An 18,738-nucleotide genomic window follows, 5' to 3' on the forward strand; every position below is an offset into this window, starting at 1 on the left:
GCTGCTTCCTTTCCAGCAAAGTCCTGCACTCCCGTAGATGGGCTGGACCTTGTCCAGCTCATGGATGCTTCATGTCATTCCTCTTGGTCATTTCTCTCCCAGGCCTAGCCCCAGATGTGTAAGCTCCAAGCAGCTGTTCCCATTCAACCAAATCAGGGGAGACATGGTGTCTCCTTCTTCACCACTGCCCTAAGACCCTTCTTCAGTATTCTGCTTAGGCAGAGGCCATGATTCTTCTGTCCCTTCTCTGTCTCAGAGCCCCTAACTTCCCATAGGTATGACAATCATCACAGCAGGTCTTCGAGTGTCTAGGAAGAGTCTGGATACTAACATCATGTCATCTCCCTCGTTTTGCATGCTGGAGCAAAGTGGTGGCCTCTGGGACAGTAATGTTGATTCCAAAATGACTTCTGGGAGGGTCTGCCTGGTGTGTTTCCTCTTGTAGCTGCTCTTTTTATTTGGGCTCAGTGGTTTTGTGCTTAAAACTGTAGCACTCAAAGGAAAATCTGCAGGAGAGCACTTAGGTGAGATTTTACAATTAAATTGTTTTCTATCACTGTTCTATTGCTTAAAAGTGATTTGATTGCTTGTAATTCTTCCAAGAATTAAGTGAACAACTACAACAAAAATAAATCATTACCAGAAAGGCCCAAACTCCAAGAAGACTAATCAACCAGTCTCTCACCAAAATACCTGGAAAACAAATTGACATTGTTCAATTTCTGTGCATTATCTGATGTGCTTGTTTCCTAAGCTATTTAGCCACTTTACAGGTTTCTTGTAATATTCAATGAATTATTAGATCTTAAGAAGCACCACTTCTACCTCAGAAAATTCTGTCTCCTGCGGCTCATCAAAACTAATACTAAGATTTGTTGTGACCTTCCTATGAGTTTATGTCCAATTTGTCACCAATATGATGAAACAGTTAGGAGTTGTCCCATTTTGCAGTGGAAGAAACTGAAACTAGAAGACTTAAGTCATGTGGCTAAGCACAGAGGGATGGAATTTGCACCAGGGCCTCTTAGCTGTGAAAAACAATTTCTTCATTCCTGGAAAACCCTGATACAGCTAACTGGTAGTTAAAAGCAATCTTGCAGACTTCAGTTTTACAAAGTAGCTAAATCAAATCAAGCCTATTATCCTGCTTATCCCATCCCTGCACTCTCTTGACCTGTTTTTTTTTTTTTAATTTAATGTCCCTTAACTTGTCCTCATTGGTTAGTCCATTCTCCTACATAAACCTTCTATTTGAGCTTATGTTTTAGTTAAATTGTTCTAGTACTTGCTTTCACCTAATGGATTTACTTTTCTGTATTGGTACTCAGATATTTTGTCCACAATTATCTGCTCAACCTTGAAGAGGCATCTAATTCTGACTTTTGTCATATCGACTTCTCTGCTTGGTGGGAGAAAACATCCCTTCTGTATACTCTCATAACTCTTGCTTCGTATTCACAAATAATTCACATTGCCACTCCCAGTCCTGCCTATGACAGACATCATTAATTGATTATAACACTCCTTGCTACTTGAGCTCTATTATGGCTCTATTCTTGCAGCTATATTTTAGGCACCCACTGTTGTTAATCAAACAGAATTGGCAGGTAAGATAAAAAGCATTGTCTTACCTTAGGGAAAATATGTTCATTCAGCAATTGGGAGCTCAACTCCAATTTAACAAATATGGAAGGTACTGGAAAGAGAGTCAAATCTGTGACTTGTCTTTTCAGTCACTTGGCAGGGATTCATGCACAAATATCACTAACATGAACCTAAATATAGTAAATACTGCAGGAAAGCTGCAACATGCCTTGAGTCTTAAACAGAGAGTTGGGATTGGGGTGGGAAGAGATTCTATGCGAGGCCATAAAAGGAATGGCTGTCAGCAGATATGAATTCTTGTCTAGAAGATTAGAAAGATCAAGGCCAGATAGAGGCCATAATGAGGCTTTTTATCTTCTCCTGTCTAATTGCAGTATTGCATAGAACTACTCTCTCATTTTTGTCATAGCTGGTTTTCTGTTGCTAGAACAAAAACTTGACACCAAGTAATTTATAATGAAGGAAGTTTATCTGAGCTCACAGTTCTGGAAACAGGAAAGTCCAAAAGCTTGGTGCTGGTGAGAGCCGCATGCTGCTTCAAGTCACAATGAGAAATCAGAGGGCAAGCATGTACATGCAGAAGAAGCAAAACACAAGGACCAGACTTGATTTATAACAAACCTGTTCTTACAGTAGCTAATCCAGTCTGTGAAGGTGATAAGTCACTGGGGAAAAAGCCATCCAATCATCCTTTAGAGATGTAGCTCTTATTGGACCCACTTCCCAACCTCTGCACCACTGCAGCAATCACATTTCAACACGAGTTTCAAAGAGAACAAATCATATTCAGTAATATGGTTTGGAACAAAGTGATGGCCTCTGGGACAGGAATGTTGACTCAAAAGGGCCTCTGGGAGTGCCTGTGCAGTGAGTGTTTTTCCTCTTATAGCTGCTGTTTTTATTTGGGCTCTGTGATTACGTGCCTAAAACTATAGCGCTCAAAGGAAAATCTGCAAGATTTCCATACTTCTCTTTCTCACTTCCATTTTCTTTTTTTTTTTGGCCAGTCCTGGGCCTTGGACTCAGGGCCTGAGCACGGTCCCTGGCTTCTTCCCGCTCAAGGCTTGAGCACTCTGCCGCTTGAGCCACAGTGCCGCTTCTGGCCGTTTTCTGTATATGTGGTGCTGGGGAATCGAACCTAGGGCCTCGTGTATCCGAGGCAGGCACTCTTGCCACTAGGCTATATCCCCAGCCCCCTCACTTCCATTTTCTGAGAGTAGGAATGCTCTCTTACAGGTGCTGGGCATTACATCTTCTTCTTAAAAGATAACATCAAATATTTGATTTCAGAACCTCCATTGAAAAATAAAAGATGCAAATCCTTCAACAGTCTATTCTATTGATGCCCAAGCTACCTACTTAGTTGTATAGGATTTTATACAACACCCTAGGGCATTCTAATCCAAACCTGAGTTGTTGCAAACTAATTTGTTTCCCTAGTATGTAGGCTCCAGAAAAAAAAAGAAAGAGCAAACATATTATTGTCGATTCCAAAACCATTTTAGGATAAGCTTACTATGAGCCTGGAGCTCCCAGCCTGGAGGCCATTATTCTCCCTTGAGATCTGATCTTAAAGCAAGGTAGGAACCTGCCTGGTCCCTGGAGAAATCTTTAGGCTAATTACAGAAAGAGGAGAAAGATCTGCTTTCCAATAATTCAGCTGAAAACTGCATCAGCTTTGGATGGTAGAGCTTGTCAAATGTGATAGTTAGCAACTCCTTCAGCTTTGAGTGAATTTACTTCTAGATTTTCACTGCTACCTCCCTGCCTCTCCAAGTATCTTTTACCTTCTGGTCCATATTCTTCTCATTTCTCTCTCTGTCTGGACATCATTTCTTTGATAAGAAATTCACTTGCCTGTCTGTGCTACCTGTTCTGGTAGACCTTGAAAAATTGCTTGGATAACTACTCATGTTAGTAATTAAAGACTAAAGATCAGGTAGAGTATTTTTTTCCCTTTTTTATTAGTAGAAGTTAATTGTTGACCAGGACAGGCTTGCTCCATTTCTGTTTCCTCTCTATGGATTCCTTTCTTACCTGTGGAGAATTTTCTGAGATTTCACTGGACAACAGAGATTATTTTTATAGAGTGATAGAATTTGACACTTTGTGACCTGCTCAAAAACCATAGAACCTGGGGCTGGGGATATGGCCTAGAGGCAAGAGTGCTTGCCTCATATACATGAGGCCCTGGGTTCAATTCCCCAGCACCACATATACAGAAAATGGCCAGAAGTGGCACTGTGGCTCAAGTGGCAGAGTGCTAGCCTTGAGCAAAAGGAAGCCAGGGACAGTGTTCAGGCCCTGAGTCCAAACCCTAAGACTGGCCAAAAACAAAAAAAACAAAACAAAACCAAAAAAAAAAAAAACACCATAGAACCTGAGAAACATACCTGGTCTCTTCTTTAACTTGTTTGATGCCTTCATTAAATATTGATGTTTTCTAGCAAATCCCACTACCTTTTTTATTTGGGAATAAAAGGTTATTTATAGCTATGTTTGTTTAAGTGAAATGAATATGATTTGGTTCCTTTATGAACCTCCATGTTAATAGCCACAGGACACTGGACTTAAGAGCATTCAAGATCTAGAACTCGGAAATTATCTGAAGTAGCACTCTCACTGAGTTCCTGCAGTTACCTGATTTCTGCTCAGGGTCCTGCTTATTAAGAAAGGATTGGGAGATTTCAGGGGGCAGACTATGCAGCTAGGACTTTTGGCTTAGATTCTATACCTCTTTTCTCCACTATTAACTATATCTGAGGAAACATCTATTATCCAAGAAAAGAGTGAAAAGGAGCCTAAAACCAGGTGCTGGTTACTCACACCTGTAATCCTAGCTATTCATGAGGCTGAGATGTGAGAATCATAGTTCAAAGCCAGCCCAGGCGGTAAAGTCCTTGAGACTCTTATCCCCAGCTAGCCACCCAAAAAGAAGAAGGAGAAGGAGAAGGAGAAGGAGAAGGAGAAGGAGAAGGAGAAGAAGAAGAAGGAAGAAGAAGAAGAAGAAGGAAGAAGAAGAAGAAGAAGAAGAAGAAGAAGAAGAAGAAGAAGAAGAAGAAGAAGAAGGAAGAAGAAGAAGAAGAAGGAAGAAGAAGAAGAAGAAGAAGAAGAAGAAGAAGAAGAAGAAGAAGAAGAAGAAGAAGAAGAAGAAGCAGCCAGAAGTGGAGCTGTGGCTCAATTGGTGCATCACCGGCCTTGAGGAAAAATCTAAGGGACAGTGCCCAAGCCCTGAATTCAAGCCACAGAGTGTCACAAAGATTCCAAGAGTAAATGAAACCCTTAGATGTTACTGTGACAAGGTTATTGTTGGATTTTTTGGTCTTGAATGCATTTACACTCATTTCTGAATGTTAAGTATGATCCATTGCTGTCATTACCTGAGCTGGTATATCTTGTGGAAGCATTTGTAAAATACCTTGTAAGTATTTGTTACTGTTTCCTAGAAACAAAAGGCTACAAACAGTACAATCTGGATCCTGAGAGAATGTTATTCCTTGAAGACGTTGACTTAAGATATCATTTTTGTGTGTTTTCTTGGGCTTCTGCTCATCCTGTAGGAAAAGGTGGCTACTAACATGCTTAATATTCCACACATGGTGTACTTTCATGTCAACATTATGCCCAAACCAGCTGTGCCTTCTTCTAGTAAGGATTAAAGGAAGGATTGAGGTATTTACAGATACATATTGCTGACATAATTCAGCACTTCATCCATCTTCATCCTAACTTAAGAAATATCATGGGAGGGTAAGGGGAGCACAGAAATAGTGGGACAAAGGGAAAACCAACCCAGCAGTGGTACTCACTAGACACTATGTTGAAAATGAACTATACAACTTGTGGATGAGGAGGATCAGGAGTGAAAAAATCTGGGAGAAAATGATAGAAGAAGTGACACTGTTCAAAAAAATGTACTGATTTATGTAACTGTAACCCCTCTGTACATCTGCTTTACAATAAAAGTTAAAAAGAAAAAAAAGCAAACAACAAACACAAAAGAAGAGGAAGGAGAAGGAGAAGGAGAGGAAATATTGCATAATTCTTAAAGTATTCTTAAGCACTCTTCCATTCTTTGTGAGGAGGGAAGGATAGAAAGTTATAGCTCTGTACAGATTAAGAGGTATTGTACAGGTATTGTAAGTATGCTGCAAGCTTAGTAGTTATCACAAGTAGAATACAAGACAGAAACTTAGTGAGCAGAGGTCAGAGGATGGAGTAAGCCTTGCCTCAAGGCTGAAGAAAGTTGGGAAGTTCCACTTATTAGACTCATAGTCTGCGTTGAAATCAAGTACATCAGATTGGGAATTCCAGGCATGTGACAAGTCTAGAAAATCCAGGATGACTGGCCACCTTCTTTCTCCCAGAGGTCAACATGAACTCAAGCTGCTCCTGATAAATTCTGCGGGGGCAGAGTGTCAGACTTTGTTTACAAGCAGAGAGGTAGCTTCCTAAGATTGTGTAATGGGCCAGGAAGGTTGTTTTCACAGTAGTTGTGAAATGAGCAACTGTAAAGAGACAGTGATCTAAGGCATCAGTGTTATACCTAAGGAAAAGTTGTGCTCTTCAGGCAGAAGATTTCAGGACTTCTCCAAACTGAATGAATATAGGTAACTGATTTATGTAACTGTAACCCCTCTGTACATGAGCTTTACAATAAAAATTAAAAATAAAAAAGAAGCAAACAACAACAAACACAAAGGAAAAAGAGGAGGAAGAGGAGGAGAAAGAGACAATGACACTTGACCAGAGTACATGAAAGTTTTTCATTGGAATACATGAAACAAATTGATAAATAGAATTACCCTTGAGATTATTAGACATGAACCATTTCAAGTTGAAAATTGGTGATGTTAGAGCTTAATAGTCAAGTCATAAATATATAGCTCAGAAAATAACCTGACCCACCCACCCAAATGTGGGTCACCACCAGTGAGGGAAGGTAAGACTGGGTTGTTCTTAGATTGAAAGATTCACTGAGCAGCAGGGCCACTGAGTAGTAATGCTTACTCTAGAGACTGGAATACTGGGAGCCAGTCCTTATTTTTCTCAGGCTCCTCAGACTGTAGGGGTCCTCAAAAGCTGTGAGAAGTCAGATATAGGACCAGGCACTTCTCATACACACAGCAAGGGGCAAGAGGAGAGAGACACAAAAGAACAAACCAGATGCAGATCAAAATTCAATGAGTCCCAGCCCTGGGAGGTTGAAGCAGGTGAATAATGAGTTTAAGGCTGAGCTACATAGTGAAAATCTGTCTTGAAGAAACAACATAAAAAGGCAAAAAAATAAAGTCCGGGTGGGGGGAGGCGGGGGGCAGGCTCAGTAGGGTCCAAATAAGAATTCATTCCACCTGAAAAAAAGAAACTGAAAAAGGCTTTCTAGAGAAGGTGGAACTTTATCAAGGCTTTGAGACATGAGTAAGAGTATTTTTTAGGCAGAGATAATGATAAAGGATTTGTAAAGGGGGAGAATGTATATGAATAAGGGCATGACAATGTAGTATTGTAAAGAATCTTTAAGAAAGAGCAGGGAGCTTGTGGTGACTGGATGTGCTGAAATTGAGCATCAGTTACAGACCTGGCAGGAAACAGGTGGTACTCAAATGGGTTCCACTGAACAGAATTCAATCGAGACTATTTGTTAATACCAGGTAGTGTTAATGGAACAAGAAAAGGATGGGGAGGCATCCAAGGACGAGTAACTATAGTATTCCATCAGCTCCCTTGGATTGGATAGGCAAGAGCAAAGGACAATGTTACTAACTACAGTAGGGCTGAGGCTGTAGTGGAATGACCAGATGACAGAACCTGTACAACCTCAGAGGAATACAACCCCAGCTAGAACCTAGCAACCAAGGGTGAGAGGGAGGAGGGAAGAAATGTGAGGGAGGGAGGGAGGGAAGGAAGAAGGAAGGGTGAGAGGAAGTCTGTACCTCCAACTTCTCACTCTTCCTCCTTAAGATCTACTGCTAAAACCAGAGGGCAACCCTGGGTCAAAAAGCCACCAGGTCAAAGAAGGACAGAGGATAAACCTAGATGGCAAATGAAGAACAAAACACACTGAAACCTGTGACCCTGAGGCCCACACTTTTTTTTTTTTTTTTTGCCAGTCCTGAGGCTTGGACTCAGGGCCTGAGCACTGTCCCTGGCTTCTTTTTGCTCAAGGCTAGCACTCTGCCACTTGAGCCACAGCGCCACTTCTGGCCATTTTCTGTATATGTGGTGCTGGGGAATCGAACCCAGGGCCTCATGTATATGAGGCAGGCACTCTTGCCACTAGGCCATATCCCCAGCCCCCACACTTTTTTTTTAAATAAGGATACTATTACAGCACACACACACACACACACACACACACACACACACACACACACACACATAAAATGCTGGTGTCTCGCACCTATAATCTTAGCTACTCAGGAGGCTGAGATCTGAAGATCATGGTTTGAAACCAGCCCAGGCAGGAAAATCCATGAGACTCTTATCTCCAATTAGTCACCAGAAAATGGTAAGTGGTGCTGTGCTAGCCTTGAGCAAAAAGACCCAGCGACAGTGCCCAGGCCTTAAGTTCAAGCCTCATGACCCAATAGAAACACACACACACACACACACACACACACACACACACACATGAGTGTTGAAAAGAAAATCTGTGTATGATGGAATAAGTTATTTTGATGATTCTGGTATTTCTAGTGATAACTGGTAAATGAGCACTGGGAAATAAGAGGTAATAGCGTCTTTCACACCTTTGTAGCTCTATGCTAGCCTGACCACTCTGGCACCAGTGGCCTGGCCCCCAGCCTCTCCCCTTGGCCTCTATGTTTAAATATCCTTGTCTCACATCACCAGCCTTTCTTTTATGCAACACGGTAGTTATGTGTGATAGAGGAGATAGCCTGTATACCATGGATGCCTTCTTCCTGCTTCTATTAAAACCGCCATAAAATCCAGCTCAAACAGATGTAAGTCAGAAAGATGAAGAGAGATGAATAGAATTGTATGGCTCAAATCACATGGAGTGTACTTGACTGCAGGTCACTAGATTCAGGGTTTCCAACAATATGATCCGGGCCTGCTTATTCTTGCTATGTAGTCTGCAACCCTGTGTTGTTTTTCCTTCACAGCTCACATAGCTGCAGCACAGCTCACCATTTCTTTTCTTTTTCCTACTCACAGCTAGCAAAAGAGAAAAGCTTAAGCCGTACTCCTGAGCCTGAGCCTCAGGCTCCCTCAGCCCTAATTGGGTCATAGACTCATTCTTTACTAAAGCCTTGAGACAAAAGTAATATGATGGCTTGACTAGCTAGCCCACAGTCACTCTCTCATTGGCCCCTATTTCCTGCAAATTCTGACCTAGATCTAGGAGGGTCAGCTCCACCTGAAATGGATTAAGAATTCTGAGGTATACTATTCTGTTGGTTGTGTTTTACATTTCTTTTTTCAGTTACCATATGTTAATTATACAAAACAGTGGGTTTCATTGTGATGTTTTCATAAGTAGGCATGAATGCTTTGATCATATTCATCCTGGATGCCTTCTCTTTACCCCTTACCCACCTCCTCCACCCCCTGCCAGTTCTTTCCCTAAAGATCCCTCTTCTACTTCCATGTCTTCCTTTTATTCCAGATTTGACATGAGAGAGAGAACATGCAGAATTTGTGTTTTGATTGAATTCTGTGGGTTTGGGATGTTCCGTTTTGTTGGAATACTGTGTTTGAACTCAGGGCCTTGGGCTTGCTAAGTGGCTTGGCTTTACTTATGTTTCCAGTCAAGACTTGTCTTTCGAATCTGGCTTGTTTCACTTAACAGGATGATCCTTAGTTCATTTTGAACTGATTGTGTACAGGCTGGGAGACAGCATCCTACTTTCAGTCTTCCATACATGAATATCTAGTTTTCCCAGCACTAGTGTTAAAAGAGGCCTTCTTTTCTCTAAAGTATGTTTTCATTGCACAGCTATAGATGTGTGTGGATTTATTTCTGGATCTTCTTTTCTGTTTCCTTGACCTACCCATCATTTGTTATGTAGTCCCATTCTGTTTCAGTTACTCTGGCCTTGTAGTATAATTTGAAATATGGTATGGTGCTAGCATTGTTACCTTTACACAGCATCAATTTGGCTATTTGGGGTCTTTTGATGCTTCCATATAAACATTAGGATTTTTTTCTTGTTCTGTTAAGAATGTGATTGGAATTTTAATGGGGAGTTCATAGAATCTATATACTGTTTTCAATAATATATCCATTTTCATGATATTAATTCTGCCCATCCACAAACATAGGAGGTCTTTCCATCTCTTAGTAGTCACTTCCATTTCTTCTGTCAATATTTTATAGTTTTCAATGTAGAGATATTTTATCTTATTGGTTAGGTTTACCTCCTAGGTACTCTTTTTGAGGCTGTTGTGAATGAGATTATTTCCTGATTCCTTTGTCAGCAAGTTCGTTATCGGTGGGGATTACACTACTACAGCATATCTTATACCTGGGATATTGGTTGACAGTGTCAACAGCATCTTGCTTCTGTCTTCTGTGTTCTTAAGCTTATTTCCTGGCAATGATTGCTATATACACATAGGTTAAATCTTAACTGAATTCCAAAAAACACTGAATTTGTTGCTTAGTTATTAACCACATGTCCCAGTCTTTTCTACCAGAGACTGATGAGTTATGTAAGATCAAGGTTTATTTAGTTCATAGTTCTTGAGACTAGAAGTTCCAAGGTTGATGACCTTCTTGCTTATGGAGACTCTTTTGAGTGCCCCAGGATATCACAAGGCATCCTATGGCATGATGGGTACAAAAAAAGACATGCCCATTCTGGCTTTTACAGCAAACTCAAACTCAAGATAACCCAGTAACTCCTTTATTCATGAATAGATTGTTTTTCTTATAAGAGCCTTCTGAATTAATTACCTCTTAAGATCCCACGTCCTAATACCTCACAATGGGAATTAAACTTTAATGTAAGTACTGACATAGACAAAGCTTGAAATCGATTAAATGCAGGCAGAATGGTGAAGGATCTCTGCCCACTGATGTGCTCTCATTGGCTGATGCTTCCCTATTCCTATCAAGGATATCTAATGTACTTGTTTTGCATACTGATGGGTGTGGAAAGTATGAAAACTTCCTAACTGTTCATCTGAAGGGCCAGCCAAGGCCTGTTTATGTATTTCCCAGCATGCATTTGTCACATCGATCATGAAGGAAAGTTGGAAGGCTTTCCAAACACAGTTGCACTGAGTTATAGAGGGATTGACCACGTAAGTAATAACATAAGGCTCAAAGAAATTGGTAGTAGGCAGTAGGGAAAAATTGGGTTTGGTACAGGAGTGAACCAAAGGGACTTTATGAATGCAACCCCATTTTAACACGTAAGTAGGAAAGGGACTCGGTCAGATTGTATCTTGGAAACGTAGGCCTGCCTTTCATTTTGAGAATCAATTGATGGAGACAAAAATCAGAGGTAGGAAGATCTTTAGGATTTGGTGTTGTGGTATCAGTGAGTGTTAGCCTGTTTTCTGTGGCTATAACAAAATACCCAAGACTGAGTAGCTTATAAGTTTATTTGGTTCATAATATGAGAGGCTAGAAAGTCTAAAGCATAGTGGAGCTGATGGTGGCTCATGGAGGGAAAGCAAATGTACTAACTCTAGTCTATCTTCTTATTATAGAACCACTAATGCCATCATAAGGGCCATACATTCAAGACCTCATCTAATCTTAATTACCCCCCCCAGTGGCCCTAACTCCAAAATCATTTACCTATGAATTTGGGGTGTAAGTGCCCAACATATAACTTCAGAGAGACATATTCAAGCCACCACTGTAGGAAAAGAGAGGGACAGAGTTATATGCCTAAGTGGAATTTGCAGAATTTCTTATGTGGCATAAGATACAGAGTCACAGATTACTTCACTTGCTTGTGCTTCTGTTTCTCCCCTGGAAAATGAAGTTATTTGATAGAGTTCTTATAATGATTGGAGCTAATTTGCACTTAGCCTAACGTCGGGTATGTGGTAAGCTCTCAAAAAAAAAAAAAGTTTGCAAATAGCAACAGAGTCTAAGGATATCTACTTCTACATAAAAATTTGGAGGCTTAAAATAACAATAGTCATATTATAATTGTTTATGGTTCTGAGGATTGTCTGGACTTGCCTAGGTATGCCACACTTGGGTCACTTGAGCTAGCAACTGAAATAGGAGCTGGTGGCTGGTGCCAGAATCGTGAAAAAGCCTGGAGCTTGTTCTGTCTGTTTCTCTGTCTGTCTATCTTTCAATCTCTCTTCCCCCTCTCTCCTTCTCACTGTTCCCCTCTCTCACTTCTCTTCCCCTTCTTTTCTCCTCCTCTCCCCTCTTCTCCTCTAACCACCCCCCCCATGTAGACTGTTCTACAAGGCTTCAGGATAGCTGTATTTCTTACATGATGTCCCCCAGTGCTTTAAAATGAGTGTGCCCCCCCCACCAAAGTATCTCTTTCTAACCTGGCCTTGGATGTCATGCAGCCTCCCTACAGCTGCGCTCTACATTATTGAAGCACAAAACTCCACCAAGGTTCAAGGGAAGAGGACAACAACTGTTTTCTGATGGAAGGCACATCAAACAATATGCAAAACTATTTTTATATAGCCTGAGAACTGAGGATGAAAATTCGGAGGCTTTCAGGGGAAGAAGAAAGACAAATACATTTTCCAAAATATTGAGTCCCAAGTTGAGGTTTATATCCAGGTAGACATTCCTAGAAGGCAATTGTATTTTGAGTTTGTCATTTGGTAGTGAGAAGATAGAGATGGAAATTGAATGTGTAAGAGCAGATAGGATCACTCTGCAGAGTACAGCTCAAGAAGAGTGGAAAACCAAACCCTTGAGCTATACTGACATTCATGTGAGAACATCTCAGAGAGATGAGTGCTACTTGGCCTGGATTAATTCCTCTAGACATATCTAGAAGTGCTATATGCTAAGATTTCTTTCTTGGGGTCTCAGTATCCTCTTGGAAAAGTCATATTTCCAAAAAGCCTAAGCCTTTGGTTGCCCAGATTAAGTGTCTATTCCCTTTCTCCCTCCAGTCTACCAAAATATGCCTCCCTTACTCTAGAGCCAGGTTGTGTCCTTCTGGGATGCCAGTGTTATGTATGATTGCTTCTACCTTATACATTTCCAGGATGGAACAAGGAATTAGATTCTCCACCTTCCTCGCAGTCAGATGTTCTCCTGGAAAACAAAAGAATATTTTAAGACTTTTACTTTAAGAAAAAGAAAAGTCCTGAATTTAAGCCCCATTCTAATTAGCATTAAATTTCAGATAATTTTTTTTTTTTTTTGCCAGTCCCGGGCCTTGGACTCAGGGCCTGAGCACTGTCCCTGGCTTCTTCCCGCTCAAGGCTAGCACTCTGCCACCTGAGCCACAGCGCCGCTTCTGGCCGTTTTCCATATATGTGGTGCTGGGGAATCGAACCGAGAGCTTCATGTGTTGGAGGCAAGCACTCTTGCCACTAGGCCATATTCCCAGCCCATCAGATAATTTTAGAGAACCACATTGGTTACAAGAGCTGGCCTGGTTCCTCTTTGGTGAGTTGTCACCTTTCAGGAAGTTACCTAAAATACTGTGAAAGAACCAAGTGCCAAAACAAGGATGTCCAAAACTCAAGCATTCCTCCAAAAGACACCCAGGTAAGCTTACTCTAAATGAACCTGAACACATGAACAACAATAGCTAGCTCCTGACACTGAACTCCAGTTTGGGGCTTTAGTTTGAGCTAGCCACTGAAATAAAACAAGGCTTGCTGAAGAAACAGGGCAGTGCCAGTTTAAATTTCCTCATGGGAACAAGATAAATTAATTAATTACTTCATACTCCCTATCACCCCAATTCTGAAATAAATCATTCTTTTTTTATTGTCAGGATGATGTACAGAGGGGTTATAGTTACCTGCTTAAGGTAGTGAATTCACACACATTTCTTGTCATACCTGTTATCTCCTTCCTCATTTTTCTCCCTCCTTCCCTCCCCCTCCAGCCCCTCACTCCCCCTTGCTTCCTTAATTATTTTTTCAAAAACCAATATATAAAATAAAATAAACAGAAATCTTATCCTTAATGTACATTGTCACTTTAGTCTACAATACTTATGTCCTCTATGATTAGTAACTGTAAAACAATTCCTTCCAGATCAGGTGATATATACATATACATCTCTTTTCTTTTGGTACATGTAATCTGTTCCTTCATTTTCTCTACACCCCTACACACCTGTTGCCCTTGAGTTACTTAGTTTGTTCTCCTCAGTGCACATTGCAGCTGTTAGGCCCTTTCTACTGTATCCCCCACCCCCCATTTTCTATTCATTCTGTGTCCTCCTTCCAGCTTCTTTCAGATGTGCATCTTGTGTGAGGAAATGGGTATAGGGTCCTTTAGTTTCTCTAAGATTGCTTATGAAGAAGTCTTTTGCTTCTTTACCTTTGATGTTCTTTACATCCCAGATATTAAATTCTGTACATATGAACTTATGTACATATAAGTTAGAGTGTGTGTTTCGCTTTTGGGTGCCTTTCTCTTGAGGCTGCCTCCCGCCCCGCCCCCCCCCCCATTTTTTTGGTCTCCCTGAGAATTGGTATTTTGGGTCCTGCTTTCTTTGTCATGTCTCTTCAGTTTTTTATGAAATAAACCATTCTTTCATCTCTTCAAACTTTTCCCTCACCAAGTCTGGGGTCTAGGAATTTCATTCTTCTGCTCTAGTCTCCCCAGTCCTGATAAAGCTCCTGCCTATCATTCCATCTCTTGGGCTTTCCAGCCTCACCCTGCTCTGCCCTGCCCTGCCCATAAACAGCCTGGGGTTGCTTCTTCTAATCTATCCTTACATACCTTCACTGACCCCATTTCTAATCTAGACCTGCCCCTATGTAAATATGTTTAGTGCAGACTCATTACTCTGCGTGCAGTTAATCTTTGTTTATTATTTTATTCTCTGCTCTTGGTTTATCTCATCTAACCCTCAGTTTAATACTGAGGGGAACTGAAAGTTGGGGAAATAGAAATCCCCCACTGACATTCCTAGGCTTAGTTCTCCAAACTACCCCTCAAGCACCTGCCAAAGTGTTGATTAACAAGATCCCATCACCTCTTTATGAAGAGAGCAGCATTTAGGGGTCAGACAGACCTGGGTCTTGAGGCTGGCTATGTGTCTGTGGGAAAGTTTCCTAAACTCTTTCACATTACTTTATTTATTGGTAATTGCGTCTTGTTAGATTAGAAGATGAAACACACCTCTAATCTAAAATTCAAAAATGCTTCAAAAGACAAAATTTATTGAGTGCTGACATGACATCATAAGTGACATTTTCTATACTACGAAGCTGTGTTACCTTCCCAAAATTATCAAAAATATTATCACGTGGGCAAGCAAGCCAAGCAAGCAGGAACCCTGAGTTCAAATCCCAGTAATAATAATAGCAGTAATAGTAATTATAATAATACATAGTACACAGAAGTGCCTTCTGTCATTTATACAAGAAACAAAAAAATTTCATGTTTAGGGGGGGATCTATCAACAATATAACTAATTATGTATATGCAAATGTTCCAAAATACTTCTACATCTTGAATAAAGGACAGTCCACTTGCAATGTGCCATAATAGCAGGTACTAACGCAGGGGCCTTCTTCTTTCCCTTACCCACTTCCTTTGCTCGCCCCATAATTTCTCTTCCTTTCTCTTCCATAATCCCTGCCTACTGAATTCCTTTTTCCCACTAAAGGCATTGCTCAAGTTCTTCCCTTCTTAATCATGCATAAGAAGCATTATCAAGGGTAGCCTTGAACTCCTACAACTTTGGGAAGGTTTTTCCTATAGATTAGGAACTTTTCTTGCCTATCGATATGCATATACATATTCCATCCAGCCTACTATTGCAATTACAAAGGTCTGATCTTCTGCTATCACTTCAGGTTACCAGTGGTGGGAAAAGAAAAGATTTTATTTGGCAACACATTAGTGTCCTGGAAGATGAATGTCTAGCACCTTGGTTCATCTTGTCTGCCACCTCTGAGAGCAGTTTTATATAGCATCTTTTGGGGAAAAGTTATCTTAGTCTCAGATAACTCCAGGAAAGCTCATCGGTCATGAGAAATGGCCAGTGCTGGAACTTGGGTTGTGAGTAACCTACTTCAGTTTTGATTAAGGTCACCAAATTAGCCCAGACCTGTGAATCTGCCTAAGAATATATGACTGAAAGACTATGTGTCTGGCTTCTGTTACAGCTAGTCTATGCTCTACACTATTCTAATGATGTCTTTTTGTTTTGTTTTTGTTTTTTGTGCTGGTTTGGGGGTTGAACGCAGGGCCCGGGAGCTGTCCCTGAGTTGCTTTTTGCTCAAGGCTACCACTCTACCACCTGAACTACAGCTCCATGTCTGGCTTTTCTGGTGGTTTATTGGACCTAAGAGTCTCACAGATTTTCCTGCCCAGACTAGCATATAACCTACGGTTATAGGCGTGAGCCACCAGCACCCGACTATAATGGCCTTTTTAATTGGCACCCTTTCCAAAACTTGAGGAGTGCTCAGGGAGAGAGGTATGGCTTTTAATGAACTCTGTAGCTGCTTATAAGACACAGAGCAGGGTATGGGAGAAAACCAAGCCAACATCCTAAGTTGAAACAAAGGAAGAAGGACAGGAAAGAAAGAAAAGCCTTTTAATTAGGATAAGACTTCACTAGATCCTAAGTGCTTAGTGACAGGGACAGTGTCCTTGCCACATAACACTTGCCATGGTTGCTGACACAGAGAAATCACTTCAAGACATTTGTCAGGTTGACTACAGGCTACAAGAGGCTTCTGGTGTTCATTGTGGCCTTTCCTGGCTGCTGGGGTATGTACTGTCAGCTGGAACCCTGAGTACTCTCTCCTTTGTGCTATTGTGTTTCTCTTCTGAAGGGAAAAACAACAGCCCATGAACAAAAAGACTTCCTAAGGCTTTTTGTGACCTCACTGAATTTAACAATTGCATTTAAGCATTAATTAACAGGTAAAACCCAGTGGTTTCACACAAAGACCCAGATTCCTAATTTGTCTTTTAAAAATGCAATGGACCAGGCCACCTGTGCTCTGGCTTCTCTGTGACAATGTTTATCCTGAACTCACAGAACCACCACCGATGCCCGCTTCCCTCACTGCTGCCCTCACCCCTGACCCTTGAGGTTTTCCAGTCTTTGATGTCAACAGTGCATTTTAACTCTGTCTTTAAGAAGGAAAATGAAGCTAGGCACCAGTGGCTGATGCATGTAATCCTAACTACTCAGGAGTCTGAGATCTGAGGATCGCTGTTTGAAGCCAGCCTGGACAAGAAAGCCCATGAGACTCTTATCTCCAATTAGCCATTAGAAAATTGGAAGTGATACTGTGGCTCCAAGTGGTAGAGCGCTAGCCTTGAATGAAAGAGCTTAGAGACAGCATCCAGGCCCTGAGTTCAAGCCCCACAACTGACAAAAAAAAGAGAAATTGTTCCTTTTAGTTTTAGTAGAGAAGACTGAGGAGGTGTTATTGCCCAGAGAAGTAAAAGGGTTCTTCTTCTATGGCATGTATTGCATGTGGGTGTGTGTTTGTCTGTATATGCTTGTTTGTGTGTATGTATGCTGGCCTTTGGGCTTGAACTCAAGGCCTAGGATCTGTCCCTTTTTGCTCAAGGCTCTGCCACTTGAGCCACATCTCCATTGCCAGCTTTTGGGTGGTGAATTGGAGATAAAACTCTCAGACTTGAATGCCCAGGCTAGCTCCAAACTGCAATCCTCAGATCTCAGCCTCCTGAGTAACTAGATGCCACCAGCTCTTGGCTTATTGCATGAATTTTACGTGTCTTCTTCCCTTTTTTTTTTTTTTGCTCAAGGGTAGCACTCTACCACTTGAGCCACAGCGCCACTTCTGGCCATTTTCTACATATGTGGGGCTGAGGAATCGAGCCCAGGGCTTCATGTATACAAGGCAAGCACTCTACCACTAGGCCATATTCCCAGTCTTAAATGTCTTCTTTACTGTCATCTGCAGCATTCTCTCACAGCATATATGGCCTCTTTGTGATGAGAAGCTCTCCGTCCCACTGTCCATTGGGGTAGAGTGAAAAATGTCAGGTCCCTCTGCTTCCATTGTCACCATTTGGAAGATGTCCCTACAGTCTCTGAAGGGAAAGGCTGAAGTGAGAAGGATGGAAAGCCAAAAAAAAAAAAAAAAGGAAAAAGAGAATTTTCTGATGCTAAGCTTTATCCACAGTTAGTAATCACCCTCCATCCTTGCATCCACTATGAGGTCTTCCTCACAGTTTAAGGCACAAAGCTGTTATCCTCAAGTTCTATGACAATGGGAGGAAATAAATAGGCATAGGTTTTTAAGGCCAACTGTGTCTAACTTATGATATATTTACCATTGTTTTTCTGCCTTTGGGTCTTTGTGGATGTCTCTGTGTGTGTGTGTGTGTGTGTGTGTGTGTGTGTGTGTGTGTGTGTGTGTGTGTGTGTGTGTGTGTAACAAAATACCTAAGCAAAACAACCTAAGGAGAGGGTTTGGGTTCACCATGATGCAGAGATGGAGGCTGAGCAGAGCAGCTCACCTCATGGCAACAGGAGGTAGAAAGAGAATGTCTGTACTAGCAGGCTTTCCCCTTTTCCCTTTTTTCTTATTTCCTACTTGCTCCATCCCTTTGCCTCCTACCCCCAGCCCATGGATCGTTCTACCTCTCTTCCTGAAATGCCTCACAGATGCACCTAGACATGTGTTTTACTAACACAGGTGCTTCTCAATCCAAACAGGATTATGATTAAGTTTTTGTTCTTCTTGGTTTTGCTTTGGCAGTACTGGGATTTGATTGCTTTGACCTGGCAATCAAGATTAGCCAAAATAGTGTTCAACATCTTTTAGCAATGCTTTAAGACATATTTTTACACAAGTCTTTATATTAGTTTGAAGACACTTGTGAGCAAAGTGAAATAAACAAAAATTGGGTTTATGCCTACCCTTAATAGAAGTCCTTCTCCAGAAATGTGTCTTTAGGTCACCAAATTATATGCCATAACTATCTCTAATTTGGATGATTTTTTTCAAGAAACTGAGGACAAATAAGGCATATATATGCATATA

General features: G+C 41.2%; 1 protein-coding gene and 1 long non-coding RNA gene across 2 annotated transcripts in view; one reads left to right on the forward strand and one right to left on the reverse strand.

Annotated features, from left to right (window-relative positions):
- Positions 1 to 18,738, forward strand: part of Slc1a1 (solute carrier family 1 member 1) — an 83,278-nt gene that overhangs the window by 9,871 nt on the left and 54,669 nt on the right. The gene's annotated exons all lie outside the window — the stretch shown is intronic.
- LOC125359502 lies at positions 1,193 to 4,487 on the reverse strand. The gene is made up of 3 exons (XR_007212614.1): positions 3,986 to 4,487; positions 2,807 to 3,739; positions 1,193 to 2,584 (listed from the first exon to the last, which is right to left on the reverse strand). It is a non-coding gene; the product is annotated as an uncharacterized LOC125359502 (long non-coding RNA).

Source organism: Perognathus longimembris, chromosome 1 (genome assembly GCF_023159225.1).
Source record: "Perognathus longimembris pacificus isolate PPM17 chromosome 1, ASM2315922v1, whole genome shotgun sequence".
In the NCBI taxonomy this organism is placed as follows: domain Eukaryota; kingdom Metazoa; phylum Chordata; class Mammalia; order Rodentia; family Heteromyidae; genus Perognathus; species Perognathus longimembris.